Raw genomic sequence first — 18,303 nt, forward strand, 5'->3', positions numbered from 1 at the left:
ATATTGAATTCTTTGTCAAATTTTGACGCCTAGGTCAAAACTGCCCTCAAAATTGACCTATATTAACGTAATGTGAGGCCGTTATTTATCCTCTTTTTGACCTACAGGTCAAAAAATAGGTCAAATTAGACATAGATTTTGACGTAATGTGAGGCCGTTATCCTCTTTTTGACCTATAGGTAAAAAAATTGGTCAATTTTGACATAAGTTTTGACGGCCCCTTTGGGATAGGGCGCCCTTACAGAATCTTGAAACAGCGGCGGCGGCGGCGATATCTTTTTGTAATATAGGTAGATATGCAAACGGAATACGGACTTTAATATTGTTAATTTACTTTTGGAGTGCTTAATTATACAGCCTCTATTATCATTATTACTAATTGAATTAAAATTATTATAATTTTTTTTATTCAAAGAACACTTATCCTTTGACTGCTCCATTGTTACAATTTTATTATTATTTACATTATTCCAAGGGTGTGTCTTCAAAAAATTATAAGAATTTGTTTTTTCATATTTCAAAAGACGCTTCTAATCACACTCTACAATCGAATGTCTCATATTTGATCTTCTCATCTCTGAAATCTGACATAGACGATTATCTTAAAGCATTTTTTAAATGCTGCCTTATTTTGTTATTTATGCTTTCGTAATTAACAGTGTTTGGCATAACATTATAAAATAATGATGTTGCAAATGCTATTGCATATACTCCGCATTCAACACTACCCATTGGTTGTTGATCAACAGTAACAAAAACTACTGGTGGCTTAAAAGGATATAATCTACTTAAATAATTCAACTGATCTCCATCCAGACATTTTTCATTAAGACTATCAAAAATATAAATTCTTGTTGTAATAAATTTTACGAGGCCTTATACGGTGTAAACAATTTTATTCATTTTGACGACGTTTCGATACATTGAGTATCCTCTTCAGGTCAAATAATTGAAAATAAAAAACAAACAGTCGTTCAGTCATTTCATCGAAAAAAAAAATAATAATAATAAATTAATGGAAACCCTTTTTATGAGGTGTTTCTGTTTTCTTTTGTTTTTTCGATGAAATGACTGAACGACTGTTTGTTTTTTGTTTTCAATTATTTGACCTGAAGAGGATACTCAATGTATCGAAACGTCGTCAAAATAAATAAAATTGTTTAAACCGCATAAGGCCTCGTAAAATTTATTACAACAAAATAAATGAAAACGGATGTAAAATTTATCAAGGAATATAAATTCTTACTCCATCATAATACGTACAAATCCAATGACCCCTCTTATTATGACCACTAAATAGTATTTGAATATGTTTTTCGCCTACTCCAATAGGTCTAATATATTCAAGCAGATCTTCATTTACAAATAAAGTACTTTGCATTGTAAACATAGAATTTGATTCTCTTTCCAAAATTTTTCCCAATTCATAAATATGATTATCACTTAACATTTTTTTATTATTAAGTATTTCTCTATATTCTCTAGCACTTAAATTAACATGGCCTTCTATTCTCGACATTTTTTAATCAATATTTTCTTCTTAATCTAATTTTAATTCCAATTTGTGGGTTTTGATAATAATAATTACGTTTTCCCAATTTATATTTTCTACATCACAATTTCATCAATTCTTACAAAATCATTGTCTCCTATATCAATAACACAAACCAACCAATATTTAACTCATAAAACAATATTCAAGATTTTAACTAAAAAAATGTATTTACTCCATTTCAAATAAGCCACATTCCAATTTTATCCAATATTTAATTATTTAACCAACATATCAATATTTAACCAATCAAATCATATTTAACCCATAAAACAATGTTTTTGAATTCAACAACCAATATTCTATTTAATTCATTTTCAATATGTCAAATTCCAATTTTATTCAATATACATATCCAATAAGCCCTAAATTCAATTTTATCCAATATATATTCTATTTAATATATTTCAAATTCGTCAAATTCGTCAAATTCCAAATTCCTCCAATTTACATATCCAATAAGCCTAAATTCAATATTATCCAATATATTCTATTTAATCTATTTAAAATTCGTCAAATTCCAATTTTATCTAATATATTCTCTTTATTCCATTTTAAATACGTAAAATTCCAATTTCATTCAATATATTTCTCTTTAATCCATTTTAAATGCATCAAATTCCAATTTCATCCAATATATATATTTCTCTTTAATCCATTTTAAATTTTAAATACTTTAAATTCCAATTTCATTCAATATCCAAATTTCAATTTTATACAATATTTCTTTTCTTATCTTTTATTTCATTCAATATCCAAATTTCAATTTTATCCAATATTTCTTTTCTTATCTTTTATTTCATCCAAATTTCAATTTTATCCAATATTTCTTTTCTTATCTTTTATTTCATCCAATATCCAAATTTCAATTTTATCCAATATTTCTTTTTTTATCTTTTATTTCATCCAATATCCAAATTTCAATTTTATCCAATATTTCTTTTCTTATCTTTTATTTCAACCAATATGCAAATTTCAATTTTATCCAATATTTCTTTTCTTATCTTTTAAATAAAAAAAATCAAATGTTATTCAAAACAAAAAAAATATCAAATTTTATTCAAAACAGAAAAAAATGTCAATTTCTTTATCCTTTAAATTCAAAATTAAAAAAACTATATCAAATGATAATATAATATTTAAAAAAATATAACTATACCTCTCACAAAAGACTTTAGTTAACTCTCTACAAATTGTAGAGAAATGATACAAAAAAAGAAAAGAAAATATCTAATGTTATCCAAAATAAAAAAAAGTATATCAAACAGTAATGTGATATATTCAAAAAATGAATATACCACTCACGAAGCACGATTGTTAACTCTCTACACTACATACAAGGAGTGATGTCCAAGTTAGTCCCGTGAGGGAAAGAAGCCTTCCCCCACCATACGGCACACCAAGTCAAAACTGAGTCCTGAGCAACCCTCACTGCGGGGATTGCTCGGACCCTTAAACCCTTATTAAGGAAAACTGTTAATGACTTTTTCTATAAAAATACAAATTTTTTAAAAAGTAACATTTTTTATTTTTCATTAACATATTTAAATTCCTTACTTTCTTACGATTCTATACATATGTTGTTTACCAAAAAATGTTAAAATTAAAAAAATTTATTATTTTTCCAGATACATAGAATGAAGTTAACTCTACCAAAAACCATACCTATTATTAAATAAATATTTAACTTAATCTTTAAATTTTAACATTTTTTTGGTAAACAACATATGTATAAAATCGTGAGAAAGTAAGGAATTTAAATATGTTAATGAAAAATAAAAAATGGTACTATTTAAAAAATTTATATTTTATAGAAAAAGTAATTAGCAGTTTTTCCTAATGAGGGTTTGAGGGTCCAAGCGACCCCCGCTGTGAAGGTTACTCGGGACTCAATTCCAAGTAGCCCTCGCAGACCCCCGCTGTGAAGGTTGCTCGGGACTCAATTCCAAGTAGCCCTCGCAGCGGGGGGCGTTTTGCTCCCTCTAACGGCCAACAGACATACTAAAAGCGAACAGACAAAATATATATATGCAAACGGAATACGGACTTTAATATTGTTAATTTTCTCTGGCTTTTATTAAGAAGGAAGAGTTTCAATTTTTATTTTTATTGGTCTTAAACATCCATTTTTTCTTTTGGCGGTTGGAATTAATGTTTTATTTTTGAATATTAATATTTAGCTTTCATTAAAAAGGAGGAGTTTAAATTTTATTTTAATTGGTTTAAAACATCCATTTTTTGGGGGGGTTGGAATTATATGTTTTATTTCTTCACTCAGAAAAAAATTTGTTCGAATAAGAATAAGAAAAATTTCCTTGTTCTTTTCTTATTCTTATTTCTTCCAATACGTTTATTAGTATTAACCAAATGGTTATTACACTTAACCAAAAAATTTTATTTAATATAACTAAAAAATTTGTTTATTTCAAGAGAAAAGATTTGTTTGATTCAAATAAATAGTTTTAGTAAACGTATTTGGTTCATTTAAATAAATATTTTCGTTTACTTAATTTTGTTATTTATTTTCCTCTAATAATATTTGAATTTCCTAATTTAATATTTTCTAGTACATATTATTGGTTAATTTATAATTTATTATATAATTATTGATATTTTAAAATTATACATATAATAAATCATAAATTAACCAATAATATGTATACTAGAAAATATTAAATTAGGAAGCTCAAACATTATTAGAGGAAAATAAATAACAATTGAGTAAAATATTATATATTTCTTTATGTAAACAAAATTACTTAATTATAAAAAAACATTAAAAATATAACATTAACCCATTAATGACCATGGGCACAAAAACGCAGATATCGAAAAAACAACAAGTGGGATCCTGGCATGGGGTCTAATAATAATTTTTAACTTTAAAAATTTTGTTTCAAAAAATTTTTTTAAACAATTTGTTATAAACAAATTAAGAAAAATTGATTTTCATAAAAAACTGATAGCGCCATTCGATTCTACGCGAAAAACTACTACGAGAACATAGGTTGCAAAATTTTTTGAAAATGACCTATTGTTATAAAAATGTTATAAACAATTAGCCTGCATATATACTCGTTCCAACCCATGGGCACAGAAACGCAAATATCGAAAAAACAACAAGTGGTATCATGGCATAAGGTTTAATAATAATTTTTGACGTTAAAAATTTTGTTTAAAAAATTTTTTTAAACAATTTGTTATAAACAAATTAAAAAAAATTAAATTTAAAATTTTTTTTTATTTTCTGTAGTAAAATAAATAAAAAGTATTTAATAATTTATGATTTTTAGATAAAGAAAAGAATTTTTATATTCAAAATAAATTTCTTCTATGTTTTACTATAGAAAATAAGTAGTTTATTTAAATAAACTGCTTTTAGTAATATGCTGTTTTTAGACATAGGTATGTGAATTTTAGTAAATTAATTCTTGTGTGTATTAACCCATTAAGTCCCATAAAGAAACTAGCCATTGTATTAAAAAACTAACAATTGGATTCATAGGCAAATGAAAAAAAGATATACCTGTTTTTTGTTTTTAATTTCCAATTGTTTAACAACAATTGTTTAAACAAATTAAAAAATATTTAAAATTTCTTAAAAACTGTTAACCCAATCGATTCTAAGTGGAAAAATAAGAATGATTTGTATGGGTCATTTTTTACTCCAAGTTGTATTTTGTTTATAAAATTGTTATAAACACATTAACCTGTGTAAAGGGTGTTTCATCCCAAGCATAAACAAATGGATTTTGAGTAAAATTAACAATTGGATTCATAGGCAAATTAAAAAAAGATATGCCTATTAATTGTACTTAATTCCCAATTGTTTAACAAAAATTGTTTAAACAAATAAATAAAAATTTAAAAACTGTTAACGCCAATTGATTCTACGTGGAAAAATAAGAATGTTTTGTATAGGTCATTTTTTTCTTCAAGTCGTATTTTGTTTATAAAATTGTTATAAACAAATAAAGCTGGATAATGGGTGTTTCATTCCAAGCAACAGTTTTCAAAAATTAAAATTTTTTATTAATTTGTTTAAACAATTGTTGTTAAACAATTAGAAATTAAATACAATTAATAGGCATATCTGTTTTTTAATTTGCCTATGAATCCAATAAATTGTTAGTTTTACTTAAAATCTATTTGTTTATGCTTAGGATGAAACACCCTTTACACAGCTTAATTTGTTTATAACAATTTTATAAACAAAACACGACTTGGAGTAAAAAATGACCCATACAAATCATTCTTATTTTTCCACGTAGAATCGATTGGCGTTAACAGTTTTTAAAAAATTGTAAATTTTTATTAATTTGTTTAAACAATTGGAAATTAAAAACAAAAAAACAGGTATATCTTTTTTCCATTTGACTTTGAATCCAATTGTTAGTTTTACTCAAAATCCATTTGTTTGAGCTTGGGATGAAACACCCTTTACCCAGCTTAATTTGTTTATAACAATTTTGTAAACAAAATACAACTGGGAGAGAAAAATGACCTACTATCGGTTCAAAAAGTATAGTCAGTTGACTTTGAAGGCTTGTAACTTGAATAAAAAAAATCGCACAATATTAAAACTGTATGGAATCAGTAAGTAATTTATTTCTACGTTAATGTAAAAAATTAAAAACAAATAAAAATTTTTTTCTTAAAGTTATTAATTTTTGAAGGGAAAAAGAACATGTTTCTTGACACTATTTTCAATAAGGCCTACTTGGTAACATGTAACTCGTTTAATGAGAGTACTATGATATTCCTGATTTTTTTTCTATGTTCCTTAAATCTTTCTGAATAATGTTATTTAAACAAATAACCGTTATTATAATAACTTTTTGAGATTATTAAACGAAACCGTAGTTGTGTTATCTTTGTTGGAAATTAAGGTACGAAGATGAGACAAAGCATACGTTACGGAAAATACGACACTGCTTTCGATTCGCCAAAGAATTATTTTGACGTCAAAATATTAATCAGAGACTCCAAAAATACTACTAAATTAAACTTCAAAGTAATTAGTATCGATTTTTTGATATTGAAAATATTTTTATATTTACTTATAGGATAGTATTTTTGCAAAATTATGATAAAATCAGACTGAATAACATGTAATATTCAATTTTAGAAAGTTTAAAAGCTATCCATTAAAAAATGTAAAATTTGGAAATTTTCCATTTTTTGAAGTTTTTGAAAATATTTTTATATTTACATCTTAGTTGTAGGATAGTATTTTTTGCAAAATTATGCTAAAATGTGACCAAATAACATGTAATACTCAAATATTGAAAGTTTAAAAGCAATCCATAAAAAAATGTAAAATTTTGAAATTTTCGATTTTTTTGAAAACATTTTTATACTTACATATTAGTTATTGGACTTTATTTTTTGCAAAATTATGCTATAATGTGACTAAATAATATGTAATACTCAAGTATAAAAACTTTAAAAACAATCCATAAAAAAATAAAAAATTTTGAAATTTTCGATTTTTGAAAAAATTGAATATCTCCCGTTCTAATTAATATTTTTTAAATCTGTAAATTTATAAATCTTCCTTGGGTCAATACCTAATAACCTACCAAGTTGGACTTAAATCGATTCACATGTTTTTGTGTGATTGGGGTACAAACTTTTTGTGACAGACATACATACATACGTACATACATACATTAAATTTTTTAAGAATATTTTTGGAATCTCTGATGTCCATAATAACTAATCTTGTTAACATTTTGAAATTTTAAGCAATGTACAGACAGACATCTGATTTTATTAATAAGGAAGGTAATGTCACATTGAGTGGACCGCCACTTTGAGTGGACCACCTGATTTTTTAAGTTATCTGACAGCGGAAACGTGAAATAAATATAACGAATAGCAGCACCGCACCTAGAAACCGTAAGAATTTATGTTCCGCGATAATAATATACGTTATCGTTTGATGTAACGCATTTTTAAGAACACAAACCAAAAAAGAAGTCGCTCTTACAATGAGTAAAGTGATTCGGAAGTGTAAAAGTAGTGTAAAATTTAAGATTTAAAAGGTAACTTATTTTTTCCTACTACTTTGGACATTGAAATTGATTGTCTTAGTTTAATTAAGTGATAATTTTGACTCAAAAAAAAATTTTGGTGTCTGCCATAAAAAGTTGCATGTCACCCTGAGTGGACTGCCTGTTTTTTATATTTTTAATGTCAGTTTACCATTTTAATGTAAATAAATTAAGAATAAATTGGTTTAAAACTGTTTTATGTTCTTTATTAATTTTTTTGTGATTTTGATGTGATATGTGTTAAAATTATTGAAAATGGTTTCACTTGTATACATTGCGACACAAACATGGTTTGAAGCTGCATAAGCATAAATTTTGTTTTAATATATCAGAAATATTAAATAAATTAAAGAAAATAGAATAACTTTTACAATTTTTTAGGAGTGGTCCACTCAAGGTTACACTTTTTTCATTCCTTAAAAATGAGCTATTTTTTTAAAGTCAATTGTTTTTCTAAATAAAAAAATCAAAGCTATTATGGTATAAACACTTATCTAGGGATCTAAACTAAAGTTTGGAATAGAAACCTCCGATTGATTTGCTGTCATAAAGAATTTTTTAGAAAAAAAGCTTAGGTGGTCCACTCAAGGTGACATTACCCGATTATCAATTAATTAATTATATTTTTATATCAATTTATTTCACGTATTTATATTACTTTGAAAGATAATTATATTCTGTAATTTTTCTGATCCTCAAAGTTTCGTTGCAGAGACATCTACCGAGTGTACTCTACATCATTTTTGTACATTCCCTTCTATCAAAACTTGTAATTTTTGTGCCAAAACCTAGATCGTCTTTTCTTTCTGTAAATTGCAATTTCCGTAAACGGACCCACGGTGGGTTTGAAGTAAGTTCGACCAAAAAAATGCTTGCAACTCCGGTTTTTTTCTTGAATTTGTTTCTGGGTTGTCTCGTGATCATTTTGAGCCCAAAAAGAACAAAATCGCTTGAGCCGTTTTTGAGAAAACTTATTTTTTCTTTTTTTTCTAAATATTAGTTAACTTATTTTTAAGAAAATAAATTATAGGTAGCATTTTATTACCTTAAGTTCTTTAAATGAGTAGTAGAAAAGAGGATGTTACTGTTAAATTTCTTGCTGCAACTAATAACCATAGAAATTCAGAAAAAACCATGAAAAAACTGTTCATAATTTACTTTTTGCATATTACTATCTTCAAGTACATGTAAACTCAAATTTTTCTACACTAAAATTAAAGTGTATACAATTTTCTGTTAATTTAAAAAAAATGAAGTGCTTCATCTTCATCAGTCTAAAAGTTGCGACCTGAGTCAAAACGCGTCAACCGTGAATACAATTTTTTTACAGTTTTGGAAAAGTTAAAACATTTATGAAAATCTGTAGTTCACAGCAAACCAAAAAAACCCTTTTAACTGTTTTTCGAAATTGTAAATATTTATACCTTTTTTTATAATAAAAAATTTTTGCATTATTTAAGAAAAAAATTAATAACTCATTACTGTTTTGCTAGAAATTAATGGCAATTTTTTTGGTAGTCATTCAATATCCACTCTTTTAAATAAACTTAATAGCGAAAAAAAATTTTGAAAAATTTTTAATTTTTAATAACAATTTTATAAACAATTAGTGTTTTTTATGCTTTCTAGAGCAAGGATTTTAATGAAATTTATATGTAAGATACAATGAACCTACATCTTTACCAAAAAAATTGCCATTAATTTCTAGCAAAACAGTAATGAGTTATTAATTTTTTTCTTAAATAATGCAAAAATTTTTTATTATAAAAAAAGGTATAAATATTTAAAATTTCGAAAAACAGTTAAAAGTGTTTTTTTTGGTTTGCTATGAACTACAGATTTTCATAAATGTTTTAACTTTTCCAATACTGTAAAAAAATTGTATTCACGGTTGACGCGTTTTAACTCACCTTCTAAAATCATTTTTTTGCATATAATTTCTTAAATAGGAAATAATTTTTCAGTTTCTGAGATATAAACAGATTTCTATGCATCTAAAGTTACTACTTTAAAAAGATAAAGTAAAGTTAGTTAAATTGTGAGAAAATTAAAAAAAATAAAAGCTCTCTATCTCTATTAGGACAAAACTTATGGGTTTTTGAAAATGACTATTTTTATAAACTTTCAATAAATATAGGGTAATGTCACCTTGAGTGGACTGCCTAAGTTTTTTAGTTATCTGACAGTGGAAACGTAAAATAAATAGTGCGCATTGCAGCACCGCACCTAGAAACCGTAAGAAATTAAGTTCCGCATATACGTTACCGTTTCATGTAACGCGTTTTAAAGATCACAAACCAAAAAAAGTCGATCTTACAATAAGTAAAGTAATTTGGAAGTGTAAAAGTAGTGTCAAATTTAAGTTTTAAAAGATTACTTATTGTTTCCCTACTACTTTGAACATTGAAATTGTCTTAGTTTAATTAAGTGATAATTTTGACTCAAAAAAAAAATTGTGGTGGCTGCCATGAAAAGTTGCATGTCACCATGAGTGGACTGCCTTTTTTTCATTTTTAATGTCAGCTTACCATTGTTTGGATATAAATTGATAATGAATTGGTTTTAAACCATGTTTTATGTTCTTTATTAATTTTTTTGTGATATTGATGTGATATGTGCCAAAATTATTAAAAATGGTTTCACTTGCAAACATTGCGACACACACATGGTCTGAGGCTGCATAAGCATAAATTTTGTATTAATATATCAGAAATATTAAATACATTAAAGAATTTAGAATAACTTTTGCAATTTCTTAGGAGTAGTCCACTCAAGGATAAACTTTTTTCATTCCTTAAAAATTAGCTTCTGTTTTAGGGTACAGTCCCATGTTGAGCAGAAAACACAATGCAAAGCAGAATTTTGTGAAAGTGGAAAGGATAGTGATATCTGACTATCTCTCTTGCACTCACGAATTACTGCTTTGCATTGTGTTTTCTGCTCAGCATGGGACTCCACCCTGAAAGTAAATTTTTTTTTCAAATAAAAAAACATCAAAGCTATTATGGTATAAACACTTATTTAGGGATCTAAACTAATGCTTGGAATAGAAAACTCGGATTAATTTGCTTTCATAAAGAATTTTTTTAAAAAAAAGTTTAGGCGTCCACTCAAGGTGACATTACTCTACCTCTTTTTGTAATTTCTCCTTAGTTTTTAATTATCAATTTTTTAAAAAATAATCTTTACTAAGGGTAACGTGTAAAAACATACATAAAGTAAAGAAATAAGTTTTTCATGATTAATACTATTATTACTGCTTATAAAAATAAATTTTTTAAATAAGATTTTAGTTCAATGTAAAGTAGATTAAAAAATTATCGCGGAAACTTAACTTGTTACTTACCCCCGTTTAGAAATTAAAATATTTAAATCCTGTTTGTCATGTGCCCCTGATGAGGATTGCCTGAACTGATTTATATATGTTACGGTCGATTATTGGGCAATGTCGACAATGCCCAAAGTGACTGAGCATTGTCAAGATTGCCCGAATGTTTTAAATAAGGTTCAAAGAAATGTGTCAGTGCCTAGGTAATGTCGACATTGCCCACTTATGTTTGGACAATGTACTGCTGCACTGTACTGTATTGCCATTTTGAACTTTTTAAAAAAATTATTTCGTATTTACATAGGTTATAATATGTATTAAAAAACAATAAAAATAAAAATGGCTTATCTTAAATGTTATCGTTAAAAAAAATTCATAAAAATCTTTTCAATTTTCATGCGTTCAGGGTAGCGTAACATCTTAAGAGTTGAAAGTTGAATGCGAAGGATGTAATATTAACTTTGTTTATATCATGAAGACTTCAGCAACTACAGCATTTTTGACATTGCCCAAGCTAGATTAGGCAATGTCGACATTGCCCGGAAAAGCTGAATATCATAAAATTTTTCAAACATTGGCTGAAATTGGGAGGCAATGTTGACATTACCCAAAGTGACTGGGCATTGTCAAGATTGCCCGGGCTAACTTTGCTTTCTTTTTTGACAGTAGTAACTTTAGACCTCGCTTTAGATGCATAGAAATCTATTTATTTCTCCAAAACTGAAAAATTATTTCCTATTTAAGAAATTATATGCAAGACAATGCCCAATAATTAAAAATTAAAAATAAAATTATATGCCCAATAATCGACCGTAACATAATTATATAAATCAGTTCAGGCAATCCTCATCAGGGGCACATGACAAACAGGATTTAAATATTTTAGTTTCTAAACGGGGGTAAGTAACAAGTTAGATTTCCGCGATAATTTTTTAATCTACTTTACATTGAAATAAAATCTTATTTAAAAAATTTATTTTTATAAGCAGTAATAATAGTATTAATCATGAAAAACTCTTTTCTTTACTTTATGTATGTTTTTACACGTTACCCTCAGTAAAGATTATTTTTTAAAAAATTGATAATTAAAAACTAAGGAGAAACTACAAAAAGAGGTAGGGTAATGTCACCTTGAGTGTACCGCCTAAACTTTTTTTCGAAAAAATTCTTTATGAAAGCAAATTAATCGGAGTTTTCTATTCCAAGCATTAGTTTACATCCCTAAATAAATGTTTATATTATACCATAATAGCTTTGATGTTTTTTATTTAAAAAAAATTTACTTTTAGCGTGTAGTCCCATGCTGCGCAGAAAACGCAATGCAAAGCAGAAATACTTTATTGTATTTAATGTCTGATATATTAATAGAAAATTAATGCTTATGCAGCTTCAGACCATGTGTGTGTCGCAATGTTTGCAAGTGAAACCATTTTTAATAATTTTGGCACATATCACATCAATATCACAAAAAAATTAATAAAGAACATAAAACATAGTTTAAAACCAATTCATTATCAATTTATATCCAAAAAATGGTAAACTGACATTAAAAATGAAAAAAACAGGTAGTCCACTCATGGTTACAAACAGTGGTCCACTCATGGTGACATGCAACTTTTCATGGCAGCCACCACAATTTTTTCTTGCGTCAAAATTATCACTTAATTAAACTAAGACAATTTATTGTAAGATCGACTTTTTTGGTTTGTGATCTTAAAAATGCGTTACATGAAACGGTAACGTATATGCGGAACCTAATTTCTTACGGTTTGTAGGTGCGGTGCTGCAATTCGCACTATTTATTTTACGTTTCCACTGCCAGATTACTTAAAAACTCAGGCGGTTCACTCAAGGTGACATTACCCTATATTTATTGAAAGTATATAAAAATAGTCATTTTTAAAAACCCATAAGTTTTGTCCTTATAGAGATAGAGAGCTTTTATTTTTTTAATTTTCTCACAATTTAACTAACTTTACTTTATCTTTTGACAGTAGTAACTTTAGATGCATAGAAATCTGTTTATATCTCAAAAACTGAAAAAATATTTCCTATTTAAGAAATTATATGCAAAAAAATGATTTTAGAAGGTCGCAACTTTTAGACTGATGAAGATGAAGCACTTCATTTTTTTTAATTAACAGAAAATTGTATACACTTTAATTTTAGTGTAGAAAAATTTGAGTTTACATGTACTGGAAGATAGTAATATGCAAAAAGTAAATTATGAACAGTTTTTTCATTGTTTTTCCTGAATTTCTATGGTTATTAGTTGCCGCAAGAAATTTAACAGTAACATCCTCTTTTCTGCTACTTATTTAAAGAACTTAAGGTAATAAAATGCTAACTATGATTTATTTTCTTAAAAATAAGTTAACTAATATTTAGAAAAAAAAGAAAAAATAAGTTTTCTCAAAAACGGCTCGAGCGATTTCGTTCTTTTTGGGCTCAAAATGATCACGAGACAACCCAGAAACAAATTTTTTTGGTTGAACTTAATTTAAACCCACCGTGGACCACCTATCAAAAAAATTTCGGTTGACAAATATGTCTCTTGTAAAACTAAAAATGGCGGGTGACCCACTTCTGTCAATACTACTCTAAATATTCTGTTATTTGAACATTTAAAAATTAACATTAAAAATCTATCATTCACATGCTGTTAAAATCTATAGTTACGGCACTGAACTAAAACACGTCTGATTCTTACTTCTCACCACTCATTGCGTTAAACGGCCGAGTGCGTATAAATGTGCGATTATCGACCAACGGACCCAGGTTCGTTTCCTATTACCCCTTGATGATATATTGCAAGTTGTAGCTTTCGGATGAGTAGAGAATTCTCCAGTCATAAAAATTATCTGATTTCATAAAAGGAGAGCTTATTGATCACTATTGGCAAAAAATATTTAGTATTTCAAACAAAAAATTTGAACGGCGATCCAAAGTATCCTTTAATTAGTAAGATCATTAAATTAACTTTAGCACATGGCAATAAAATGCCATTCCCGTCGCACAAGCCATGATGGAAGGAGCTGAGAAAAAAGGGAAAAGAAAGAAACCTTAACAAGGAAATGAAAAAAACATCGAAACAAATAGAAGATAAGTCTAAAAAATGTTAAATGGTGTCTGATTGAGAAGAAAAGGCCAGCAACAACTTCTTAACATGAAAATGAAAAATCTTCTGCATCGCGAAAAAGGAAAGAACCAGTTAGATGTGAAATTATTCCTGCGAAGAAAATAAAGATCAAAAATTCAGATAAAATTAAAAAGACTGATATATCTAATTAAGATGTAACAAAGGATTCAAAGCCTACTAAGAAGACTGATACATCTCATTTTAATGTAAAAAGGTTCCAAAGCCTGCGAAGAATAAGAAAAATGAAAACTCGACTAAATTGAGTAATGTTGAATCTTTTAATTTATTATTTTAAAAAAAGTACTAAAGAAAATGAAGTTTTACAGGCAGTTATTTGTTTTGATGTAATTTTTACTTATGTTTCCAAAGAAGTTAAAAAACAAAAGAAATAACTACATCTGCTCTTTTATAAAAATTGTATTTCAAATTGTTTTAAATTAAAGTATGTGTTGTCGAGAAATGTGATTATTTTTATTTACTTCCAGTATTCAACTTATTATTCTAATCATTTAAGTATTTTGTTGCGTTAGAAAATAATTATTACGATTAAAAATTATTTTTTGTTTCATTGCAAAAAATTACGTTCAATCATACAAATTTCGATTTTATTAACGTTATCTTTTGTAAAAATTTTATTTGTTAAAACTAAAATGATTGTTTTAACAAATTAACGTATGTGAAGTAGAGAAATGTGATTATTTATACTGCTTGTATTAAATGAAAATTTAAGTAAATGTCAATAAAATTACTTTAATCGTATGAGAGTGTGCACGTGATTAAAAAATAATTTTTTTCTCAAAAAGCATATTTTGAAAAAATTTGGCAAAAGTATATGTTAAAGGACACATAAGGTATTTTTTTTAAAACTTGGAGGTGTAACTTCAAAAAATTTTCCTTACTTTCTTTATAACTCGTCTAAAAATTCAAATTTTGAGTTTATACTTACAGGCCCTCTCCCGTATTTAAAATTTTTTTTACATTGTAGGTGGTGTGATCAGTTCACTAGTTTGGGGCATAGCTTCTGACGTATATGGACGAAAAAACATTCTTTTAGGAACATTATTGGCAGACAGTGTAGTTTGTTTACTGGCCAGTTTATCACAAACTTTCTCAATGCTTATGTTTTTTAGAACAATTAGTGGATTTACGTGAGTAATCATACAGTTTGATGCTTGTAGTTTAAAATTAAAACAACGATATATCAGTAGAATGAAGAAATGTATAAAAAATTGTTGAAATTGATTTTTAAACTACAACATCTGTAATTTTCCTCTTTTTATTTGTAGTTACCAAGATTAACAACGATAAGATTACAGAACTTTGATCCCATTTTTATAAATTAGTTCGCTATACTGGATGCGCGTTAAAAGCGTTAAAGGGTTAATTTGAGACTCTCTTTCTCTATTAACGCCTGTATGGTGCCTGCTCCCTGAGGCCCTTTTTTGTATAAGGGTCTCTTTTGGGTTGAATATGTTTTAATACTAACCAGAGAGACAATTTAACTCCCTTTCTATAACTGTTAATTCAAGGATGGCATCGGCACTGAAGTAACTAAATGTGCCTAAACGATTTTACTACATTAATATTCTTATTCTGTTATTGTTTCCTACCCCTGTGTTCCTTATAATTATTTTTTTCTCTCTTCTACACCTAAGTATTTAATTGCTGCTAAAGGCTTTTACAAAAAGAACTAATCAAAAAAATTTAAAAAGGAAAGCTCTTCTTTTATATACAGTTATGTTTATTTTCAGTTTTTTGCATTTTGCTAGAAAAATACTCAATTTATGAACAAAATGTGTGGAACAAAGTGGGAAACTATTCGGAACTACACTCGCATTTAAAAAATCAATGTACGCATTCAAAAATCAGTTGTTTTTAATTCTGCCTTCTTACAAGTTTGAACGTGCGACATGTTCAAACTAGGAAGGCATAATTGAAAACTACTGTACATATACCCAGTAAAAAAGGCAGAATTGGCAGTGAGCGAATAGAATTGGCGGTGAGTTTCTGCCAATACGTTTTCGAGTGAAAACCGTATTGGGGGTATTTTGCCAATCCTGTCCTCTGGAAACTTTCGATTTCACGTTTATTGATCGATTCGACTGTGTACTTTTGATCTATTACCATATGATTTAGGGAGCTGTTGCCGTTCGCGCTGAGGGCGCTGTGAGTATAAGTCCTAAAAAAAAAAAAAAATTTCCTTAAAAAATATCCTAAATCATATGTTAATAAACCAACAATTTGTCAAATTTCATTTATTTACATTTTAACAAAATTCCATATTTCAAGTTCGTTATCAGCATTTTTACACTTTAAAGCAATCAGCTTTTTTGATTAAAATGACAAATCGATCCAATAAACGTGAAATCGAAAGATTCAAGAGGACAGAATTGACGGTGAGAAAGCAGGATTGTTCAGAATGTCCCAATACGGTTTTCACTCGAAAACGTATTGGCAGAAACTCACCGCCAATTCTGTTTGCTCACTGCCAATTCTGCCTTTTTTACTGGCCATATAATAATCATTGAAAAAATCCAACCTTAAATCACTTCAGATTTTATTTTATTTAAAAAGGATTTTCGAAATTCTCTGAACATCGCTTTATAATAATAAAAGAAATGAATGTTAAAATTTCTCAACAGTTTTCATTTACTTTCCTCTAGGATTTATCTTTATTATAAACTAGCGATGTACATAGATAACGCTCGTTCGGTTAAAATTAAACTTATTTACGTGTCATTCTCTAAAAAAAAACAAATTCAGAATTTTAATTTCATTAAAAAAAAAGTTGAATTAAATTTTTTATTCAAAAAGATTATGTGAAAAATTTTGCAGCTAAAATGAGTTAAAAATTGATGAAAATCGCTCAAAACTGGATTCTCAGTGATTTTTAGGGTTGCCAATTACGAGTAAGGAGACAAATTTTAAAAATTCGAAATAGCAGAGCCAATATGGTAAAAACATTTTTGAATAATAAGTGATTAGATTCGTTTAAAACGGGTTATATGAAGGTTTTCGTGGTCGGTAATTACGAATTTTATGTTAATTTTCAAAAATTGAAAATGTCTCACCTTAGATGGCATACACTTTTAATGAATAAACGTGAAAATGTAGACATTTGGACTTTTTGAGGTTATGTCAGAATCCTGAAGTGATGGCGTTAAATGAGCTTCAGATTCAGATTGAACGATCCCAAAACCCCTAGAGCAACAAGTTTTAAGCAAATCCAATTAATTATTTAAAATAGTATTCAACATGTTGTTTTTTCAAACAAGAGTGCCGCACTGGATCCGTCATTTTAAATTTTCAAAAACTTACTTCAAAGTCGTAATCAGTGACCCCAAAAACCCCTGAGTAACGAGTTTCAAGCAAATTCGATACATTCAAAAATGCGTCTGCCATATTGGATCCGCCATTTAAAATTTTCAAAAACTGACTTGAAATTCGTAATCAGCGACCCTGAAAACCCAAATAACGACTTTCAACCAAATCCAATGAAATTTTAAAAAAAGTGTCCGATATATTGGATGCGACATTTTTAATTTTCAAAAACTAACTTAAAATTCGTAATCAGTGACCCCGAAAACACCCGAGTAACGAGTTTCAAACGAATCCGATGATTAATAAAGTCTGTCATGTAGTTACTGTGAAATGGAAATATCCCTGGTTAAAAAACCGTACAGATTTCGGACTAATCCGAAATTTGTCCGAAACAATGCGGTTTATGGTCAGGTTTTTATTACCCGAAATTAATCCGGAAAAATACGAACTCTTTACGGTTTGTGAACAACTAGTGAATCCTGAGTTGGTCCGATGAAGTCCAAAATTAATATTAGTTAATTTTAACTAGTGAATCTGGAATTAGTTTGAAGCAATCAAAAATTAGTCTGGACAATTTAATGAATGTTAATAAAAAAATAATTATACAAGCTACACATATTAATTATTATTACTTTATGGTACATTCAACATATTTTTCTTTGTACCTATAGCAATTTTATTTACATTAACTTAAAATTTCTAACGCTTGGGGATTCGAACCTACACCTATCTAACATTATAACGCACTGAAATCAAATACACTAACCACTATACCTCGCTCGCATGAGAGTTCAAATTTATAATAGAATTAATAAAGTGCCACGAAAAGAAATGACAAGAAACTAACACATAATCAGTGTTAATTTTAATATTAAAACAAGATTAATGATACTAGTAAATTTGTAAA

Source organism: Leptopilina heterotoma, unplaced genomic scaffold (assembly GCF_015476425.1).
Source record: "Leptopilina heterotoma isolate Lh14 unplaced genomic scaffold, ASM1547642v1 Lhet_407, whole genome shotgun sequence".
In the NCBI taxonomy this organism is placed as follows: domain Eukaryota; kingdom Metazoa; phylum Arthropoda; class Insecta; order Hymenoptera; family Figitidae; genus Leptopilina; species Leptopilina heterotoma.